The following is a 20406-nucleotide window of genomic DNA, read 5'->3' as shown; positions in this document are numbered from 1 at the left end:
AAGATCTTTGCAGATCTAGTATGTTACCCCTCTCCCAGAAAATTTTAGAGGCATGCCATCTCTACTCCTGTAACCTAAGAAAAAAAAAAACTAGAACAAAATGTGTATTTGGCCTGAAGACTAGAAGACCTGGGCAGGGAGCAAGTGAAGGGATATCTGCAAAGTATTCATGTAGACTTGACAGGTTTAGATATGTTCTTCTTGGCCTCAGAGGGCAGCACTAGGAGCACTGGGTGGAAACTGTAGAAATTAGGTATTGTGTTTGATAAAAGGATGAGACTGATTAACATTTAAAGCTATCTGGAAATGGAATGAGCAGTAAACAGAGAGATACAAGAGTTTAAAAAAATGTATAATCCAACTGCACTGGCCTACTTGCTATTTCTTGCATAAATAATCCATCTCCCATTTTCATGCCTTTTACAGGCTATCCCCCATATCTGAAATGCTCTCCATCTCCTCACCTCCACTTTGTGGCATGCTTCCATGTCTACCTTCAAGACTAACTTCAAATCTTACCTTCTTTAGAAGGACTTTTCTAGGCTGCCTTCCCCTGAAGGTCACTTTCTATCTACTCCACATATAATTTGTATGTATGAAAATGTTTGCATGTTGTATCTCTCATTAAAATGGGAGCTCCCTGAAGGCAGAAAATATCTTCTGCTTTTCTTTGCATTCCCAGTGCTTAGCATAATACCCAGCACACAACAGTAACTCCTCAATAAATGCTTGCTAAAAAATAATAAGTTGAACATTACAAAGTCAAAGATAAGTCCTCAAGGCACCCCATGAAAGATATCCCTCTAGGTTCACATTGATCCATTAATCACTACTTTCTTTGTGTAATCATTCAAGTAGTTCAGATCTACCTTCTAACCATAATTCAGTGAAGTACCGAGTCAGTTCCAAAATTCAATCATCAACTGATCCTGTAGGTCTATTTTTTCTCTCAAGAGTTATAACTCAGGGCAATAGATATCTTAAACTAATATCTTGTCACAAGAACCCATGTTTGGGGGCCCTTAAGTAAAAGCCCCTAACCCAAACAATCCAAAGGATCAAAAACACTGTACTCATCCTACCACAGTAATAATGTAGTATTATACTACATTAATGGGGTAATTTCATCCAGATATACCTGATCTCATCATGCAAAAGACCTAACTCCCTCCTCAAAAGGGGAATCCATCTGAGATCATAGTATTGGAAAGCATCTTAAGAGTCTTGCAACATCACTGTATTATATCTGGAGAAACTGAGGACCACAATTTGAAACCAGGTCCTCAGATTCCAAATTAAGTTCTCTTTTCCTTCATATCAAACTACCCCCTTTTTCTGCAAATGCATCCCACTTGTATGTGCCTCACTGAGCAAAACAGGTGGTGATTTCTGTTGTGCAAAGCAGTCAGTCACATGGGAAAATGTAGGATTGTTTTTTTGTGGTTCTGTGTCTAGTATCATGTAAGTCACTAAAATCAGATTTGTGCAACCTATATCCAGGCCAAGGACTGCTTTAGAAAGATTAAAGGAGTGTTGCAATCCCTCAGTATAATACTGTGACCTTAGTCCTTAGTAGCCCCTTTCTTCATTACAAACCTAGACTGATCCCAGGGATAGGACATCGTTACACTGTAGCAGTGGATATTTTGACAAAAATAATCTATTTCCTTGCCTGTGCCATATGCCCCCTCCTACCTACCTACCTGGAGACAGTACAAAAGTTTCTCTCTGAAAGAACCTAGCTTCTGGTAAATGGCCTACCCATTTACCTTATGTTTAAATGCAACTAATTTCCCAATTTTGGTCAACACTCTTGTCCATACTGCATGCCAAGAGCCACTTTTTCTCCTGTGTATTATGCCCAGAGCAGTGGCCAAATGGAAGAGAATCAGATTTCCATTACTTTAGTTAACATCAAATGACTGGCCTGTCTTAAGAATTAATTTAAAAAATTCTGCTTTAACACCTTCACCACTTCCACTCAGAACACATCAACAGAATTCTATCCTTGGCTTTTCTAACCCTTCCCATCACCATACAAGCAGTATAAAAGAGTTAAAAGCTGCTCAGTCAGATATATAAACTATCCTAGCTGCTGCATTCACCACCAGCCACCATCCAATCCCAAGTAAATCCCTGCAAAATGGTAATCAAGTCTGGCTATTGACCTGAAACCCCTCTGCTTACTAACCCTCCCCTAAGAGAGAAGTCAGGCACACTTGGTTCTTCAGTATAAAGGAAGTAGTGAATTTGAGGGTCTTTTGAATCCCTAACAATGTCTCTCAGTCAATCAGGCAGTCAGACAACAAGCATTTGTTACCTGTGTGCCAGCAACTGTGATAACTTCTAGGGATATACAGGCAAAAGCAAAAGCAAAATCCACTCTCAAGAAGCATATATTCTAATGGAAAAATATGTGAACGTTTAGATACATAAACATATGTACAGAATATATAAAGGTAATCTTAAAAGGGAAGGCATGAGCAGCAGGAGAACCCCCCCTCCACCCCCTACAAAAAATGAGTCATAAAGTAAAGCAGGAAAACTAAGGAGCTCTTATGAGAGGGCAGAACATTTCAGGCATAAAGGACAACCTTTATGTCTCTGTCAAAGACAGAGATAGAGATATGTATCTACCTAGTTTTCTTCCAATCACTGCTTTGGATTTAGTTCTCTAACAACCCCTTCCCCATGCCATGCTCTCCTCTCCAGTAATGACTAATGGTTAGGGCAGGACTGACAGGGACGCCTCTAGTACTTAGAAAGGTTATGCACTGGACAAGCACAAATGGGAGCCCACTAAGAATCTTGGCCATACCTAATAAATGTCTCCAATTTTCAGTATCTGCATAAAATATGACAACCAATGGAGACCCACAGAAACTAGAGGACGATGCCCAGACTTCACTGCTAATACAGCTTTGGAGTATTAACAGAAGCATAAATGATCCAAGGCCATGAATGTACCTAAGAATGGCCTATGGATCCTCAGTATGGAAATTCAGTTTATCAGCTATAATAACTCATAGTTCCTATAAAACTGATCTTGCCTTGTCTGACCCCAACCATTCTTTGTTGAAAATGCAGCAATCATATCCCCAGTAAAACCACTGCTTCAGCAAAAACTTGGTGCCTGCTATACTGTCCTACGCTGCACAAGTATTGCCCCTAATCCTACAATACTGGGAAGCTGACCCTAATAATTTCTTTAAATGATAATGGGAAAGTAGAAGAAAGGCAGAACTACTGCTGGACTCTCTGAACTCTTCCTTCAGGGGAACTATTATCTCTAACATACCATTTTTCTAACATATGATCAAGTTGACACATGTATGTATATATTTACACATATGTGTATTTAGGTAAACATGTGGCTAGAAATGTAAAGTTAGAAACATATATTTCTAACTACACATATATCCAACATTACTACAGTAATAAGTGTATATGGTGAAATATTAGTCCTAGAGTGAAAATCCTTACCATTATTAGAAAGTATCAAATTAAAAATTGTGGTATGTTTGAGTGTTACTGCAAAATTTGTGATAAAAATAAAATTTTCCTGCTTCTTTCAAGAAGGTGAGTTAAGTCTACCACAAAAATATATATATATAAATATATATATATATATATATATATATATATATATATATATATATATATATATAGTATCCCAGGTCTGACTCAGATTATCTGCAAAAGTGCAAAGAAACCACTTGCCTATGCGTTAGTAATTCCTAAATTCCAAAGCATAACATTTACATACTTTACCAGGGGTCATAAAGTTTAATTACTTTCAAGTTAAAAGTTATCAGTATCAATAAAGTCAAACAAGGTAAAACTCTTTTTCATTTTAGGGAAAAGATGAAAGCAGATCTTTAATATACCACTAAACAAATTCCTGTCTTATATGTTATAGGAACCTAAAAAATGTTTGCTAAATCATTGTAGTTTTAGGAGCTGAATTAAAGTATTTTGTAAATATACTAAATAACATTGTTTATAATGGCTGATTAACCAATATCTCCTAAAGAAGTTAGTGAATTAACAGATTAAGTCAAATTCTGATAATATGTAATACAAAAAATTATTTTGAAATTTATTTTTTTAAAAACTTACATGTTTTATTAAATATTTTGATTTAGGTAACTGTAAGAGAAACAAAACAACAACAAGCTTTAGCTTAATCTCTTGCTATCAGGGTATATATTTTGAGGAACTCTCTCTCCCGCTGTTTACTTTAAAAGTGTTCTTAATGAGTAAGCACAAGTAATCACAGTAAAATTTGATTACAGCAATTTATATTTGCATCAAGATATTAATAGTATGACATATTTTAAGTGTATTTTGAAATAATAGTTTATTTTAAAATCAAGTAACCAGTACCTTCATTGCTTTTAAAGTTATGAAAATACTTTTTAAATAAAGCTTTAATTACATACCAGCTCTGAGAACTTTGAAAGATTTGATCACCTACAGTATTAATCTCCTTAGGCTATAAATTAAGTATATAAATATCTAACATTCCCATTCCAAAACCAAGGAACACATACTTGCCATATTTTCTCCAGTACTCTATCCTTTGAAGAAGTAGGGAATGCCTTCCAGTTAGAAGAGTTTAGCTCAAGCCATTACTAACTACAAACGCCAAATTAGCCATGCACCTTTTCCTACAAAAAGAATAAAGACAGTTAGGTCCTGATATATTTCAAGTGTGTTTTTCATTCATGTAAGTTATATACAGAAGTTAGCAAAACTTTACAGGAGAGGTCCAGGCTTTTGCTAAAAAGAAACAGACCTTTTAAATTTCCTCATGAAAAACATCAGAATAATTACCTACAAGGCCAAAACTAACAGAATAATAGGTACACACTGTTTACAAATTTATAAGATTATATAATAAAGTGATGTAAAGCCACCAAATAAAATGTCTATTATGATGCAGTTTCCATAATGTGAATATTCTTGTAGTTAAGCAGTCGTTTTCAAACTTGCTTGTTACATGTTATTTGTGTAGTATAATTTTGGAAATTAAGATGCAAAGATTAACTTTTTAAAAATCTGGGTAGAATTTTAAAATTTAACAATAACTTTGGTGTAATGGGAAAACATTGGATTTGGAATCACTGGAACTGGGTTCAAATCCTAATCCTGCTTCTTTTTACCTGTTTGGCCTTAGCTTCTCTGAATCTGTCTCCTCATAAGTAAAAAATTAGATTATCCTCCACTGTTTCTAAAAACTATGATCCAAAAAACTAGATTATCTCCAAAGTTTCTAAAAGCTATGATCCAAAAAACTAGATTATCTCCAAAGTTTCTAAACGCTATGATCCTATGAATCTTTGCTAAAATTGGATACAGTATGTTTAGATTATGATTTTGGAAGTGTGTGTATTTAAACAAGCCAATATTCTTACCATAACACACCAGTGTGGATTATTTTAAAGTTAAGTTGTTGTTGCAGTCGTTTTTATTAGTGCTAAATCACATAAGCCAACAGTCCAAATTAAACAGGAAACCAGTGGTACCCAGTGATATCTCGTCCAATGGCAGATGGTGACAGTCTTAAGGAAACCACCTATTTATTTCTGCTAGAAAACTAGTAGCAAATGGCTTTATGATGATCATACCTTAAAACGAAGCATCCAAATATTTGTTGGATGAGCATTATCATCATTCCATCTAATAAATTGGAACTTTTTTCTCAGAAAAGGAAAAGATTTTTTCCAAAAATATGATGTATAAACCAGAGTATTTAAGATTTCAGAGGAATATAATATTTCAAATTATTTTCTCACCCTCACAGTAATTAAAAATCATATTTTAAAGTGTATATAAAATTGGATTTGTTTTTCATATGTAAGTCAGAGGTCTATCATATAGCAAGATAATTCTCCAAGACACATAATTTGTGCTTGTCAGGGAGCTTCCTCAGATATAGCAAACAAGTCTATATGACTTTTTTTCAAGTCATATAATGACAATTCTATTCATAGTTCTTACTATATATCATTCTGAACAGCATTTAATACTAACAATTAAGAATTATGTTGCACCATGACTAATATGAAAATGTGTTTAATAAGAATGTATGTGTAGGACCCATCTAAGATTGCATACCGTCTCAAGGAAGGAGGAGAAAGGGAGAGGAAGAAAATTTAAGACTTATGGAAGTGATTGTTGAAAACTGAAAACAAATAAATTAATTAAATTTAAAAAAAAGAATTGTGTTACACTCAGGAGAAAATAAACAGCATTTCCTGGTAGGTTCAGTGGATTACATTTTTGTCTATGGAATGTTTTTTAATTCTACAGATTCCATTTGATACTTTCTTGCTGTTACTCTTTAGCCTTCAACAGGATATGAACTAGAGATATTGATGGCAAGAGTTGCCAAATTTTAAATGTGTTCCAAAATGAATAATTGATATTGTAGAAAATCAGTGGTCTATTAGATTATGTTTTCAAATTGCACAGCATTTGCAAAATGCTTCACACAACAAGAGAATAATTAAAAACAGGGGAAGATGCTGGGGTGAATTTATACGGATGTTTCCACTGGTTCAAAATGTTGGTTTTGTTCAGTTTTTTTGAGTACTTTAATACTTTAGATGATAAAAATGATCAGACCTATCTGATATTACATTGATTCCTAAAACTAGCATCAATAATGCATTCTGGAACATCTTCTAAATTACCAAAGTAAATTTTTAAAAGCTGCTTTAAGATTTCTAAAATTTTAGTCATCTTTTTAATACACTTGAGAAAGTGTTTAAAAAAACTAAAAAATGGAATGTTACTGACATCTAATAGATGAATTTTAAGTATAGGAATTAACTGCACCGTTCCCATTTACATGAACAGCATTTCAGAACTATAATGGATGTTATAGATCATGCTATTTAACCTACTAAATTAAGGTTACATTGATTCTGGAAATCTGAGATTTCCAGAGTGTTGATAGAATGAGTTGAAAAGTTCTCTGAATAACCCAAAAAAGAGACTTCTTAAGTTTGCTGAAAATAAGTACCATACATAAATGAATCAGTGGTAAAACAAATTTTGTTTTTCATTTCATGTTATTACCATACAATATTACACCCAGTCAATGTTAACAACTAGAGACTAATGGATAATTATTTTCTCAGTGAAAGACAGAAGAGTTATTCTGTACTCCCTTCTTCAGGCTTTTTCTTGAAATGCATATTTTCTCTACAACTTTTTAAGTGTCATTTCACAAAACTAACAAGAAATCTCATATGAATATCAACAATAATGAGGAGAAAATGTTCTGAATTTTTTATTTTTTATTATGGCTTTGTTTAGGTATGGGTCACATTTTCCACAAACTTTTAAGAGGGCCTGTTGGGTTATACAAAGAACTTCAAAGGAGTACATCTGGGAAGGAGCAAAATACACAGAGACAAGAAAAGTATTTAGAGACAACAGTACCATCCCACAATCCCTTGTCCCAGTCACCAAAAGTTGAGGTGGAAAAACCACAGGAGAAAAAAAAGAGAGAACAAAAATGCCACATAGGAAATGTTCTGGTGCCAAACTTTAATAAACATGTTAAAACATTAATGATTTTCAAGACAAGTGCAAATCTATCATAGTATAAGAACATACAACTGCAATATTTTCCCCCAAATAATACTGTTTTCTTGATTTTGAAAGGCTTAGAATTATTTATCATGCCATCCTTTAAGCAATTTGAAATTAAATATATTCAAAACTATGAATATCACTGCTTCTGTGTAAGATAACTTTCAATAATTCATTTGACTGCCTAGGATAAAATTCAGTGTCAGCTGGCTTATACAGAGTTCTTTTCCAAGTCACATTAGTCCAGAGGCACTGAACACTGCTTTTTTTTTTTCTACAGAGCCTGATTTAGGATATTTGAGTTTTACAAAACTGATTTTATTCCCTCAGTCATACTGTAAAATAGACAAAATGCTACTGAGATAACATTTCCCTAAAAAACAAAAAAGCAATCACATACAAATTGATACCTATTTATTTTTCAAATAATTAGCTATAAAATATGGAAATCTCCAGGAAAAATTCTGTTTCTATCCTATTAAATCAGTTGCGTTAGTTATGTAAACCTAAGTGTTCATGATTGCATATGTAAATATAACTAAACCAACAATCACAAGAAAACATCTATTAATAATCTTACAGAAATATCTACTCTTATTTGAAGTCTCATAGAATACTCTTAACAATGACATGCAATTTGCAAAAATTCTGACATAAAATTGTATACTGACTTTATGATTTTAAGAAAAATCAGAAGCTCAACAATAACAGTGAAGCACTCTTACTACAAAGAGTGCTGAAGAAGATGCTTCTAATACTGAAATGAAGCTTGTGCTAATCATGAAAAACTAGCTTTTAAAACAGACTCACCACTTTAGCCTAAAATTTTCAGCACTTCCCAAATTCAAGTAAAGTATTTTATTCCAAATTTCCAATAAACCCTGAAACATTTATTGTGGTATTAATGTGGTAAGTGATTAGTTTACTAATAGAGAAAAAGAATGTACCAGCACTACTGTTTGAGTAGAGCACTTATTCTAAACTTTACTTATAATAAACATTATTCCTCTGTTTCTCCTTTTTATACTAATACAGTATAAAAACATAAAACATTAAAACACTTTGCTTTCACATGTTAAAATATGTAATAAAAGAGAGAAACACCCAATACAATCCATCACTTGTGAACTATTATGCTACTAAAACTGAAACTCTCTCCATTTTGAATGTATATATCTTTTACTTTTCAATGAAAATGTTAAATATAAAATAATTGTTCCATTATTAATACATTAGAATAATTGGCCCCCAAATCTAATGAAATGATAAAGTTCAGCTGCAACAGGAAGAAATCTACTAATGAGTGTTCCCCACCACAATCACATTTGCATTTTCCGTATTAGCATATTTTCATACCATCTGGCAATGGTGCTGCTCCTGGGTCTGCCCATCTTAATCTATTAAGAACCGAATATTAAACTAGAGATATATGAACCTTTCCAAAACTGAAGAACAGAACACACTCACAATGTTTTTTTTGAAAACTCTGCAATTATGGATTGTTCCATAATAATAATTGAAATTTATAAAGATACTTTTAACGTAAGAACTTAAAAGCTCCCGTAATTGGAGAACAGCTTAAGAAATCTGCATGAATCACAGCTGGCATTAGCTATTGATTCTTTAGCTTCATTCCTTAAAGCATTTGGTGAGAGACTGCTGACATAGAAAAGAAACTGATGAATGAAATAGTATTTTATATTTAAAGGATTCATAAAATTTAATTCTTGTTTTATATACACATTTACTTAACCCTGGAAAGGCAGGGAGAAAGAGAACAGAACATGGAGTGAAGAAATCAGTTTGAATGCCCTTTCTTTTTCATTTCATTAACTTATAATTGTCTTTGACAGCCCATATACAATTCTTTAGTTTAACATCAGTGACACAATTACTCTTTGAGAAATCAAATGTCTGGATTAATCTATTACCACTATCGTTCAACATCCACTCATCCTCACCTCCAGCCAAACAGTTTGTGAATAATTCTCTTGGAAAAAAGACATCTCATTCTCCTGGACATAATGTAACACTATCAGTGGATTTGAGCAGGAAGTGAGAAGGGGAGAAAACACAAAACCGTACCAAACAGGTCTAAAAACACCAAACATATCAACCATCCCTGAGGTTGTCTGCAGGAAGCTTCTTTCTCCACAAAGAAATAAGCCACCCACTGCTCGTCTCCTCCTCCTTTCTTGGCCCCAACTGAGACCTTCTTCCAGGGAATTTCAGGGTTCCTAACCCTGATATTTACCCAAAGATACATTTCACTCTAAGTAGCTCCTCCCTGACAGGGAGCATTTCATTTCTCACACAACTCCTCACACTGCATCCTCCGCCGTCACGCCCCTCCCCAAAGAGCAAACCTGGGGTGTCTGGAGGGGACACAAGGGCAGTTTACAGCCCTGTTAACGCTGCCCTGCTCCCCGTCCATCGCCGCCCTGACCACTTGGGCATCTGGCACCGCTCCCTCACCAAATACACGCTGTCTCCTAGAGAAGCCACCGGAGAAGCGGTGTGCCCATGCCTGCTGTAAGAAGGGCTGAAGTACTCTGACACAGGTCCTGACAGGACCTCAAGCCCTCCAGTCTCCCATCTGTGGGACCCCACCGCACCCTGGAGGATGGGGCTTCTGCCGTGCCCCGTCCCTCTCCATCCTCGCAATGCTGCCCTTCCCTCCCCTTCTCCCCGGGGCGTGAGGAGGCTGGGTACTTCCCCACACCCCCCCTTCAGCGTCCTGCCCTTCAGACTCCCCAGCATCCCCAGGGAGGGCAGGAGCCCGTGTCCTGCTCTCCCCTCCTCCTGTCACCCCCGCAGAGAGGAGAAGGCTCCATCCCCATCACCCCAGGGGAGGGAGGGAAAGAGGCTCGGTCTCCTCGCCCTCCGGGAGAGGGCAGGAATCTCCGTCCTCCCCTCACGATCCTTCCCATCACCCCCGGGGAGAGAAGGAGGCCCTGTTCGCTCCGCCCTCCCCGCCCCCAGTCCCGGGCGGCCCGGCCTCGAGCCTCCTCCCGCTAGCTACGAGGACGCTGGTTCTCTCTCCCCTTCCCGGAGCCCCCGGCAGCCCCAAGGGGTGAGTAGTAAGAATGGCTATTGCCCCGGGGCCGGGTGAGCGGGCGGCCCTCGCCCTCCGCCCGAGCGCCGCTACCTGGAGGGGCCGCCGCCGCCTCGGTGCCCTGGTCCCCCGCCGTAGCCGCCGCCGCCGCCGCCGCCGCCGCCAGGGGCTCGGGCTCTCCTCACGGCCCCGCCGCCGCCGCCATCTTGCATTTCAAACCAGCTGCACTTTTCAGGGACTCAACTCTGACCTGTGAACTCTAAACCCGGAACCATTCTGCGGGCCAGAGCAGGACCTCACATACTCCCGGGGCCCCGCCAGCCCGGGCGTCCCCGCGGCCCCCGACGGGAGGGGGCACGGGGAAGGAGGGGGGCACCGAGTTCGTGGTCCTGGGGCTCGAGACGCGGCGCGCAAGCGCGCGCAGGGATGCGGGCTGGCGGCCCGAGGGAGGACCCGCGCGCCGCGCGCGCCCCCCACTCCGCTCCGCACACCCAGTCCAGCCGGGGGCTCTGCTGGGGGAGCGCTGCGCCCGACTGTTTGACACACCGCAGGAGGAGCAAGCCCCGCCCCCCTGTCAATGCAAGTCCCGCCTCCTCTTGCGTCACCGCGTCATCGAGCCCATCGGCCACGCCCCCGTCCCCACGTGTTCCATTCAATTTCCCAGTCCCTCACGCTGCTTTTTGCCACCTCTCGGGGCCTCGTAGTTCTCCCCTTCCCGCCAAGTAGTACGGAGGCGCAAATCCGCTCCCCGATTTCGCAGCCAATAGCGTTCCACCCCACAAAGAACAACACAAGTCAATTCGATTCTTCAATTGCTTCCTCAGAGGAGGGAAGGGAAATCTGAATTGCCATAGTTAAAAACTCTCTCCCTGCCCCTGAAACGTGTATGAAGCAAGGGGTCCTCCAGAGACGGCCGGTGCGAGGCACACACGTGCAACACACGCGCGCCTCGCACCCCGGCAGCTCTCCCATTCACTTTGGTGGAAGGGGACGGTGCGCACTCGGGTACCGCCGGGGCTGTCCTCCTGGTGTTGGGTTGGTTTTTTCTTTAGGTTCAGTCTGCCCAAGCTCTCCTCACCTCTGCCAGCCGCTCTCGTTCCCCTGAGCCCTCCGAAGTTTGCTGAGAGACTGACAGGGGAAGCTCACAGCCCACCCCCAAAAGATGGCAGGACTGCAGGATCGTTGTTCACGTTTACTTGCCAAGTTACTGGATGATTTCCATTCCAGCAGAGTTCTTTATGATCATTGTTTTCCTCTTAAACCCTTATAGACCCTCGAGTTAGCAGCACACGTTAAGGTCAGCTGCTCAGAGGTCACCACTCCTGCTAAATTGTTGTGTCTTTGTGACGTTCGGCAAGTCATTGAGAATTCATTGGAAATTGATTCCAGTATCTGTAAAATGAGGCTGGCGGTAATTAGGGGTGGTAAGGTGGTAAGATCGTGAAGCTCTACAGCTGAGAGGGACCTCAGAAGTCATCTCTTTCAATCCCCTCATTTTACAGATAAGGAAACTGAGGCCAGGGTGATTAAGAAGTTTTCCTTCATCAAGCAGTTAGCACTAGAAGCAGGTTTAAACCAAAGACCTCCGAAGTCAGAGCCTGTGCTTATTCCACTCTACCAAGATGGTTCTGTTTCAATGGCAGGTTAGATTCCTTTTCTTTTTTGTATACTGAAGTTGCATACATAACAGATATAAGCCAGCTTTGCTCTGGTCCCAAACCGCATCACACTCTTCACATAGTTATCCAGGTATTTTCTTCAGGGTTTTTCTCCAGTGCCACTTCTTATCAGAAGCCTTTTCTAATCCCCCTCCCCAGGAGCTAGGAAACTCCCCCTGCTATTATATTGTATTTACTTCATATGAATTTTGCATTTGTTTTTCAGTGTGAACATTGTTAGTTGGAGAAAATGGACCACAGTCACAAAGAATAAGTAAGCATGAAGGGATTGACAGTCTGCATTATTGGAAAAATTCTTCAGTCTATGTGATCATAGACCATAGATATGGTATTGTAGTATACAGCCTTTCCAGTACTTAGCACTACTCCATAATTAGGTATTTAATAAGTGCTTGTTGCCTTGACTTTCCTCCAATGAATTGTATGCTCCATGAGGGCAGGGACAATTTCATTTGTTTTTATATCTTTAGTACCTAGTACAGCACCTGGCTATACATAGTAGACACCTAAATGCTTGTTGAATGGATGAAGAGGGCAGCCTGGAAGAGGTAAAGAAATAACAAAGAAACAATATAAAGGTAGAAGGAAGAGAAGCAAATTTTCCTCAGTGATAATACGCTTAGAACGATGGAATGACTAAGCCTCCGATTTTTTGTTTTTTCATTTTAGCCTCAGTTAGTGATCCCTTTTCTTCTGCAGCCCAGTGTCAGCCTTCATGATTCCAGTGCCAAACCACAGGGACTGGAGCGATAACTGGTTCTCCTTCCCTAGGGACTGTCCATAAAAATCACATTGAGATTAGCATCTTAAACCGATTGCCAATTTTTTGGTATGTTGGCACAAGTCAAGACTGTCATAATCACTACTCAAAAAAACTGGCTGTTACAGACCCAAGCAATATGAATATATGTTTAGCATAGCAGATTGTGCCAGCCCACATAAATCTGGTTTCAGATCATGCTTCAGAGTAACTTGTTTTTATTAAAATCAACTCATTTGTAAAAATTGTAAATATGTCTGAATTCAACAGCTGCGTGGCTACAAAAGTAAGGAATTTTAATCAGCAGATTGGCACATTGGGAGAGTCTAGAAATTTTTACATATAACTACTGGTTAAAACCATACCCCCTCCTTGGTTGATTGTTGTTCTTCATGCTAGAAAAGGACCAAAGTGATATCACTATGTCCAGGTTAAGGCATAGGTTGTCCAACTGTGGCTTATCAGACCGATACAAGTTTGAAAGGCTCTACCACAGATCAGACACAAATAATCCATATTTGGATAGACAAACAACATTTTACAGATATAAGAAACTGAGGCCCAAAGAGATAAATATGACTTACCTAAGGTCATAGAGACCCATTATAGAAGAGATATCTGGTCATATGACTTTAGTATATTTTAATATAGAAAACAGACAAGTTTTCAGAGACTACAAAACCAGAACTAAACACTGTGCTTGGTGCTAACTAGTGACAAGAGATCATTCAATAAGTTTTAAAAAGCAGTCTTGTTGCTGTTTATAGCCTGTTCTTCTTCTTTAGTGGTGAAGATGATTATGAGGAAGATTTGCTTTAGTGAAAAGCTTCCCAAACTTATTTGGCCTATCACTTCCTTTTCAAAGAAAAAAATTTACTTAGCACCTCTCTAGAAATCTACTTTCTCTAACCCTTTAACTTTCAAATAAAATTGTATCATTTCAAAAAATATAATTTTTTAAAATGACATCTTAAATTTAATAATTATTGTAAAGTTGTGGGTTTTTTCCTGCACTAAAATTTTGATGACACAGTATTGCATCATGTGGCCATACGGTACTGTATTGTAAAACAAGTCATTACATGTTCCTCCCGATGGGTGCTGGACTTCCCAGCAATGCTCAACATGCTTGCCTGCCAACACTTGCTTGCTAAAACCTGTCATCGGACTTGATCACTGATCATATATAACTTGCATTTTATGTTTTTTTGGGAAATAATGTAATCACTATGACTTTAATTCTGTTACACAATAGGTGAAATGTACAGTTTTTCAAAATTTTCTTCTTTTCTTTCCTTATGCTTCTACCACCCCCTTATTTTTATTCAACCCCCCCAATTGCACCTGAGGCTACTACCATAAACCCCCATTGTTTCAGTAACCCCTTGAGGCTGGTATAGCCAGCTTTGGAAACGTATGCTTTAATGTGACTAGAGATTGTCTGACATCTTTATGGACTGAAGGGCAAATAGTATATGTGTCCCTTGCTGATATTGACATCCCAAGTAACTCACTCCAAGTAATTAATTCCTTTTTGAGAGCCTGCTAACTCTACAAGACTTTTCTGAATTAATTTTCCTTTTAAGCTAACCTGCTTGTCCTAGTGAAGGGTTAGTTTGGACTTAGATTTGTATTATTTTGTGTTGAAAGGGTTGAAAGGGAAAATTTGAAGTGTCCTATGTGCTATGAGGGCCATTTGAAATTTTTTTGTCTGGATCACCACTTGGAATGTCCTATATGTTGCAGAGATCATTAGTGAAATTTCAGACACTCTAAGTGCTTTAGCAACTCAGAGGAATGTATACCTTCAGGAATCAACCTAGTTTATGTACCTGGGTCAAGAGCAGGGGGCCTCCCCTTAGTGGGAAAAGAAGAGAACGAGTTACAAAAGCCAAATTCTTCCTAAAAAGCTTTCCTCCAATAAGGTATCTCCCATGCATATGTCAAAATGTCAAAATCATATAAGATTGTTTGGAAGGGGTAAAGGGAGGGGAGGGAAGGGGAGAGTAAGGTGGGGAAGGGAAACAGCATTTATGTAGTGACTACTATCTATCAGGTACTGTGCTAAGCCCTTTTTACAAATATTATCTTATTGATCATCACAGGAGAAGAAGAGGTGTCATTATTATGTACCTATGAAAATAAAGTATTATTACCTGCTTGTGAATTAGGTGTTATTATTATCCCCATTTTACAGTTGAGGAAACTGGGACAAACAGAGATAAGTGATTTGCCCAGAGTCACACAAATAGTAAATGTATGAACTTGTCTTTGAACTCAGGTCTTCCTGACTTAGAACTAGAGCCCTATCCATCACGTCACCAGCTGCTGTTGAAAGGACAGAGATAACTTTGTTCCATGATCATTTGATTATTAAGGCATAAAGCAATGAGACGTTTCTCAAAAACTGTTATGGAGGATAGCCAATGCAGAGTCAAGATTGCAGAAGGATTTTCTATAGGCAATGACGTTCTGCAGATGATTTATAGATGACATTATGCTGATTGCATTGGGTCCCAGAACATGCAGAAGCTGCTTAATGAGATTCATAAGCTTTTCCATACTGGAAAAACCAAGTGGACATAGAACTCTAATTTTCCATATTATGAAATAGAGTTATATGGACAGTCCATAGAGTTCATCAATCAACACATACATCTTTGGACAGACACTGAAAGTAGATAGTGAGCTGGGCCCAGAATAAGGAGAGAGGGATGAATTGTCTTTGAGAAATCACAGTTTTTTGAATGTATCCAAGTTTCTCTCTGAATTAAAGGCTCCTCTTTCTGATATTAATATCCTTCTAATTGTGACACTGCATGGAATACCATAGCTTCCACAATGATGAAGCTGAGGATTACCTAAACGGGAAAGAGAAGTACATAGGGAGAATGAGAAGACTACGTTACTAATTACTACATTACTAATGAGGAATTAATTACATAGGAAAAGTAGTATAATTAATGCCATCACTAAAATATATAATCACAAAGATGGCCCACTCTCATGGTATATCAAAGATATTATCAGTAGACAGAATATCTGCTCCAGGTCAAGAGAATGTGAGTAAAGTCCTTAACATATTAGGCAGACCCTAATGGTTGATTTTTTAAAATTACTATCATAATTTTTACTATATTGTCAAGGTGCTCACGTGTATAATTAGAATTTATCCAATTGTTTAAGTCTGTATTTTGTAAATAGTATTTTATAGTTACTTTTGTAAGATGGGTTTGCTCCGGTACAAGTGTTTGAAAGCCAATTCTGTTACATCGTATCATACCCAGAGGTTTCTGCTACACTGTAGGAGTTGAAGGAGTCCCTGTTTTTCTACTGTTTACTTAAGTCCTCATTGATTGCGCTAATTACTTTTTAAAAAATATGCTTTGATCTGTATTCAGACACCATCAGTTCTTCCTCTGGGGATAGATAGCATTTTTCATCACAAGTCCTTCAGAGCTGTCTTGGATCATTGTATTACTGAGAAGAGCTAAGTCATTCACAGCTGATCATCTTACAATATTGCTGTTACTTTGTACACAATACATTTCACTTTGCATCAGCCCATGCAAGTCTTTCTAAGTTTTTCTGAGAGCATCCTGCTCACCATTTCTTTTAGTACAGTAGTATTCCATCATAACCAGATGCCACAACTTGTTCAGGCATTCCTCAATTGATGGGCATCCCCTCAATTTCTAGTTCTTTATCCCAGAAAAGAGTTACTACAAATATTTTTGTACATATAGGTCCTTTTCCTTTTTGTTTTTTATTTCAGATACAGACCTAGTAGTGGTATTGCTAGATCAAAGGGTATGCATGGTTTTATAGCTCTTTATGCATAGTTCCAAATTGCTCTACAGAATGGTTGAATCCATTCACAACTATACCAACAATGCATTAAGATCTCATTTTCCCCGTATGTTCCCCAACGTGGGACACTTACCTTTTTTGCCCTATAAGCCAATCTAATAAGTATGATACTTCAGAATTGTTTTAATTTGCATATCTCCAATCAATAGTGAGTAAGAGTATTTTTATATGGCTATAGATAGCTTTGATTACTTCATCTATAAATTATATCTTTTGATCATTTATCAATTGGGGAATGGCTCTTATTTTTATAAATTTGACTCAGTTCCCTATATGTTTGAGAAATGAGGCCTTTATCTGAGAAAATTGCTTCACATTTTTTTCATAGTTACAAACTATATTTCTCTCCATCCTATTGCCCCTCCCCATTTATTCTATTCTCTCTCTCCTTTTACCCTGTCCCTCCTCAAAAGTGTTTTGCCTCTGACTACCTCCTCCCCTCAATCTTCCCTTCCTTCTATCCCCCCTCCCTTCTCTTATCCCCTTCCTCTCTAAATTTCCTGTAGGATAAGATAGATTTCTATACCCAATTGTATGTGTATGTTATTCCCATTTTGAGTCAATTCTATGAAAGAAAGTTTCACTCATCTGCCTTTAACCTCTTTCCCCCCCCTTCCCTTCCACTGTAAAAACTTTTTCTTGCCTCTTTTATGTGATATAATTTATCCCATTCTACCTCTCTCTTTCCTTATCCCAGTATATTCCTCTCTTATCCCTTAATTTTATTTTTAGATATGATTCCTTCATATTCAACTCACACCTGTACCCTCTGTCTATATATACTCCTTCTAACTACCCTAATAATGACAAAGGTTTATGAGTTACAAATATCATCCTCCTATGTAGGAATGTAAACAGTTTAAACTTATTAAGTCCCTTATGATTTTGCTTTCCTGTTTACCTTTTTATGCTTCTCTTGAGTCTTGTGTTTGAAAGTAAAATTTTCTATTCTGCTCTGGTCTTTTCATCAAAAAATGTCCAATGAATGCCCATTTTTTTCTCCCTGAGTGATTATACTGCTTTGCTCAGTAGATGATTCTTGGTTGTAATTCTAGCTCCTTTGCCCTCCTGAATATAATATTCTAAGCCCTTTGATCCTTCAATGTAGAAGCTACTTAATCTTGTGTTTTCCTGACTCCATGATACTTGAATTGTTTCTTTCTGGCTGCTTGCATTATTTTCTCCTTGGCCTGAAAGTTCTGGAATTTGGCTATAATATTCCTGGGGTTTGGGATCTCTTTCACAGGGTGATCAGTGGATTCTTTCAATTTTTATTTTGCCCTCTGGTTCTAGAATATCAGGGCAGTTTTTCTTGATATTTTCTTGAAAGATGACATCTAGGTTCCTCTTTTATTCATGGCTTTCAGGTAATTTTTAAATTATCTTATTTCAAGATAATTTTAAAATTATCTTTCCTGGATCTATTCTCCACATCAGTTGTTTTTCCAATGAGATATTTCACACTGACCTCTATTTTTTCATTCTTTTGATTTTGTTTTATTGTTTCCTGATTTCTCACAAAGTCATTAGCTTTCATTTGTTCCATTCTAATTTTTAAAGAATTATTTTCTTCAGTGAGCTTTTGGACCTTGTTTTCCATTTGGTCAGTTCTGTTTTTTTAAGGCATTCTGTTCCTCATTGGTTTTTGGGAACTCTTTTTACCATTTGGCCTAGTCTGTTTTTTAAGATGTTATTTTCTTTAGTATTTCTTTGTGTCCCTTTTAGCAAGATATTGACTCTTTTCTCATGACTTTCCTGCATCACTATCTTTTCCCTTCCCAATTTTTCCTCTACTTCTCTTACTTGATTTTCAAAATCCTTTTTGAGCTCTTCCATGGCCTGAGGTCAATTCATATTTTTCTTGGAGGCTTTGGATATGGGAGCTTTGGTGTTGTTGTCTTCTTCTTCTGAATATGTGTTTTGATCTTCCTTGTCATCATAGTAACTTTCTATAGTCAGAGGATTTTTCATTGTTTGCTCATTTCCCCAGCCTATTACTTGACTTTTAACTCTTAGTTAAAGTAGGGCTCTGCTTCCAGGATAGGTGCACTGTCCCAAGCTCCACAGGTTTTGTGTTGCTGTTTTCAGAGATATTTCTAGGGACCTATAAGTTTTTAGTTCTTCCAAGGTATTATAATCTAATGAGAGGTATTTACTATTCTCCTCTTCTGTGAGTGACCACAAGTATTCTTCTTCCTTGGAACTGTGAGGAGCCCCCCCCCCCCCCCCACACACACACACACTGTGGCCACTAACCCTGCTGTACTAGTGCTCCCCCTTGTCCTGGTACTGCTACCCAGGACTACAACCCAGATCTGAGTATGGACAAAGCAAGAGAATCCTGCCTCAGTATTAGTAAACAGAACTCTGCATCTCCTTCTGACCAGTTGTTCAACCCCTTGCCATCTGTGGGATGAGAGCTCCAAAAGCAGCCATTGCCACTGCTGCTTCTGCTGCTAAATCAGTTTTTCCCAAGATCTGCTCCTGGTTTGCTGTGGCTGGGGTTATGCTGGAGTGGCCTGTGCTAGACTGTGCTCCACTTTCACTGAGGTACAACAGATCTTTCCTGCTGACCCTCCAAGTCATCTTGGGCTGGAAATTTGTTTCTCTTCATCTTTTTGTGGGTTCTGCTGCTCTAGAATTTGTTTAGAATCATTTTAGAAAGGTATTTAGAGGAGTTTGGGGGAGAACTCAGGTGAATTCCTGCCTTTACTGTACCATCTTAGCTCTGCCTGCCTAATGGTTGATTTTATAGGGAGACATGGATAATATTTGCACCTGATGGGCAAGCATGGATGGGATGTAATATGCATTATTAGTGGGGATTTTCACATCAATATGATCACAGATCCATTGGCTCATTAGTGATGATGGGATTATATTATTACATAGATTTAGAGCTGAAAAGGACTGTTTCATGTTGCAGATGAGTAAAGTGAGGGCCACAAAGTTTAAATAACAACTAAAATCACACAGGAAAGAAGTGGCAGATCTGGAAGTTGAATTCAAGTCCCCAAATTCTTAAGTTAGATGTCCTCTTTCCATTGTATCCCATTTCTTCTCAAGGTGTTTAAAAAATTAGTAGCTGTAGCACCAACACGATATACACAGCACCTATGGCAGCCATGAATATGTTGGTGCAATTCTGAGTTGTGAAATACAACAAACTCCCCATGTGGAAGGCAGAACCAAAACATTTATTCAGATATCAGAAAGCCAAATCCCAGCACCAGAAAGCCAAACCCATCGTAGTGACAAAGAAATCTATACACAATAACAATGCAAAGGGCAACACCATCCCCAAGCCTTCCCTCTCTTAGGCTTTCCACAAATCAGCTCCCATAAACAAATAACAAACAGTCTCCCTTAAACAAAATCACAAACAAGCTCTCTCACTCACACTAGCCAGCTGCCTTTCCCAGCTCTGATTGCTCTCT

At 38.4% G+C, this 20406-nt stretch overlaps 1 protein-coding gene and 1 long non-coding RNA gene across 6 annotated transcripts in view; one reads left to right on the top strand and one right to left on the bottom strand.

Moving 5' to 3' along the window:
• The window catches only part of ZHX1 (zinc fingers and homeoboxes 1), a 34822-nt gene extending 23936 nt beyond the window's left edge, over window positions 1-10886 (bottom strand). For 4 of the 5 annotated variants that reach the window (XR_011965780.1, XM_072603160.1, XM_072603163.1 and 1 more), the window contains exons 1-2: window positions 10754-10886; window positions 4554-4670 (exon numbers count right to left, since the gene is read on the bottom strand). The gene's annotated coding sequence lies outside the window, so the exon portion shown is untranslated. The remainder of the gene's footprint in view (window positions 1-4553; window positions 4671-10753) is intronic. The other variant, XM_072603161.1, reaches the window with a different exon arrangement.
• Window positions 10566-20406, top strand: part of LOC140500546 (uncharacterized) — a 76530-nt gene continuing 66689 nt past the window's right edge. The window contains exon 1 of the long non-coding RNA XR_011965784.1: window positions 10566-10678. This is a non-coding gene — a long non-coding RNA (uncharacterized lncRNA). The remainder of the gene's footprint in view (window positions 10679-20406) is intronic.

The sequence above is a fragment of the Notamacropus eugenii genome, chromosome 4, assembly GCF_028372415.1.
Source record: "Notamacropus eugenii isolate mMacEug1 chromosome 4, mMacEug1.pri_v2, whole genome shotgun sequence".
NCBI lineage: Eukaryota > Metazoa > Chordata > Mammalia > Diprotodontia > Macropodidae > Notamacropus > Notamacropus eugenii.
The sequence above is the reverse complement of the archived record's forward strand: the minus strand, read 5'-3'. Positions and strand labels throughout refer to the sequence as shown.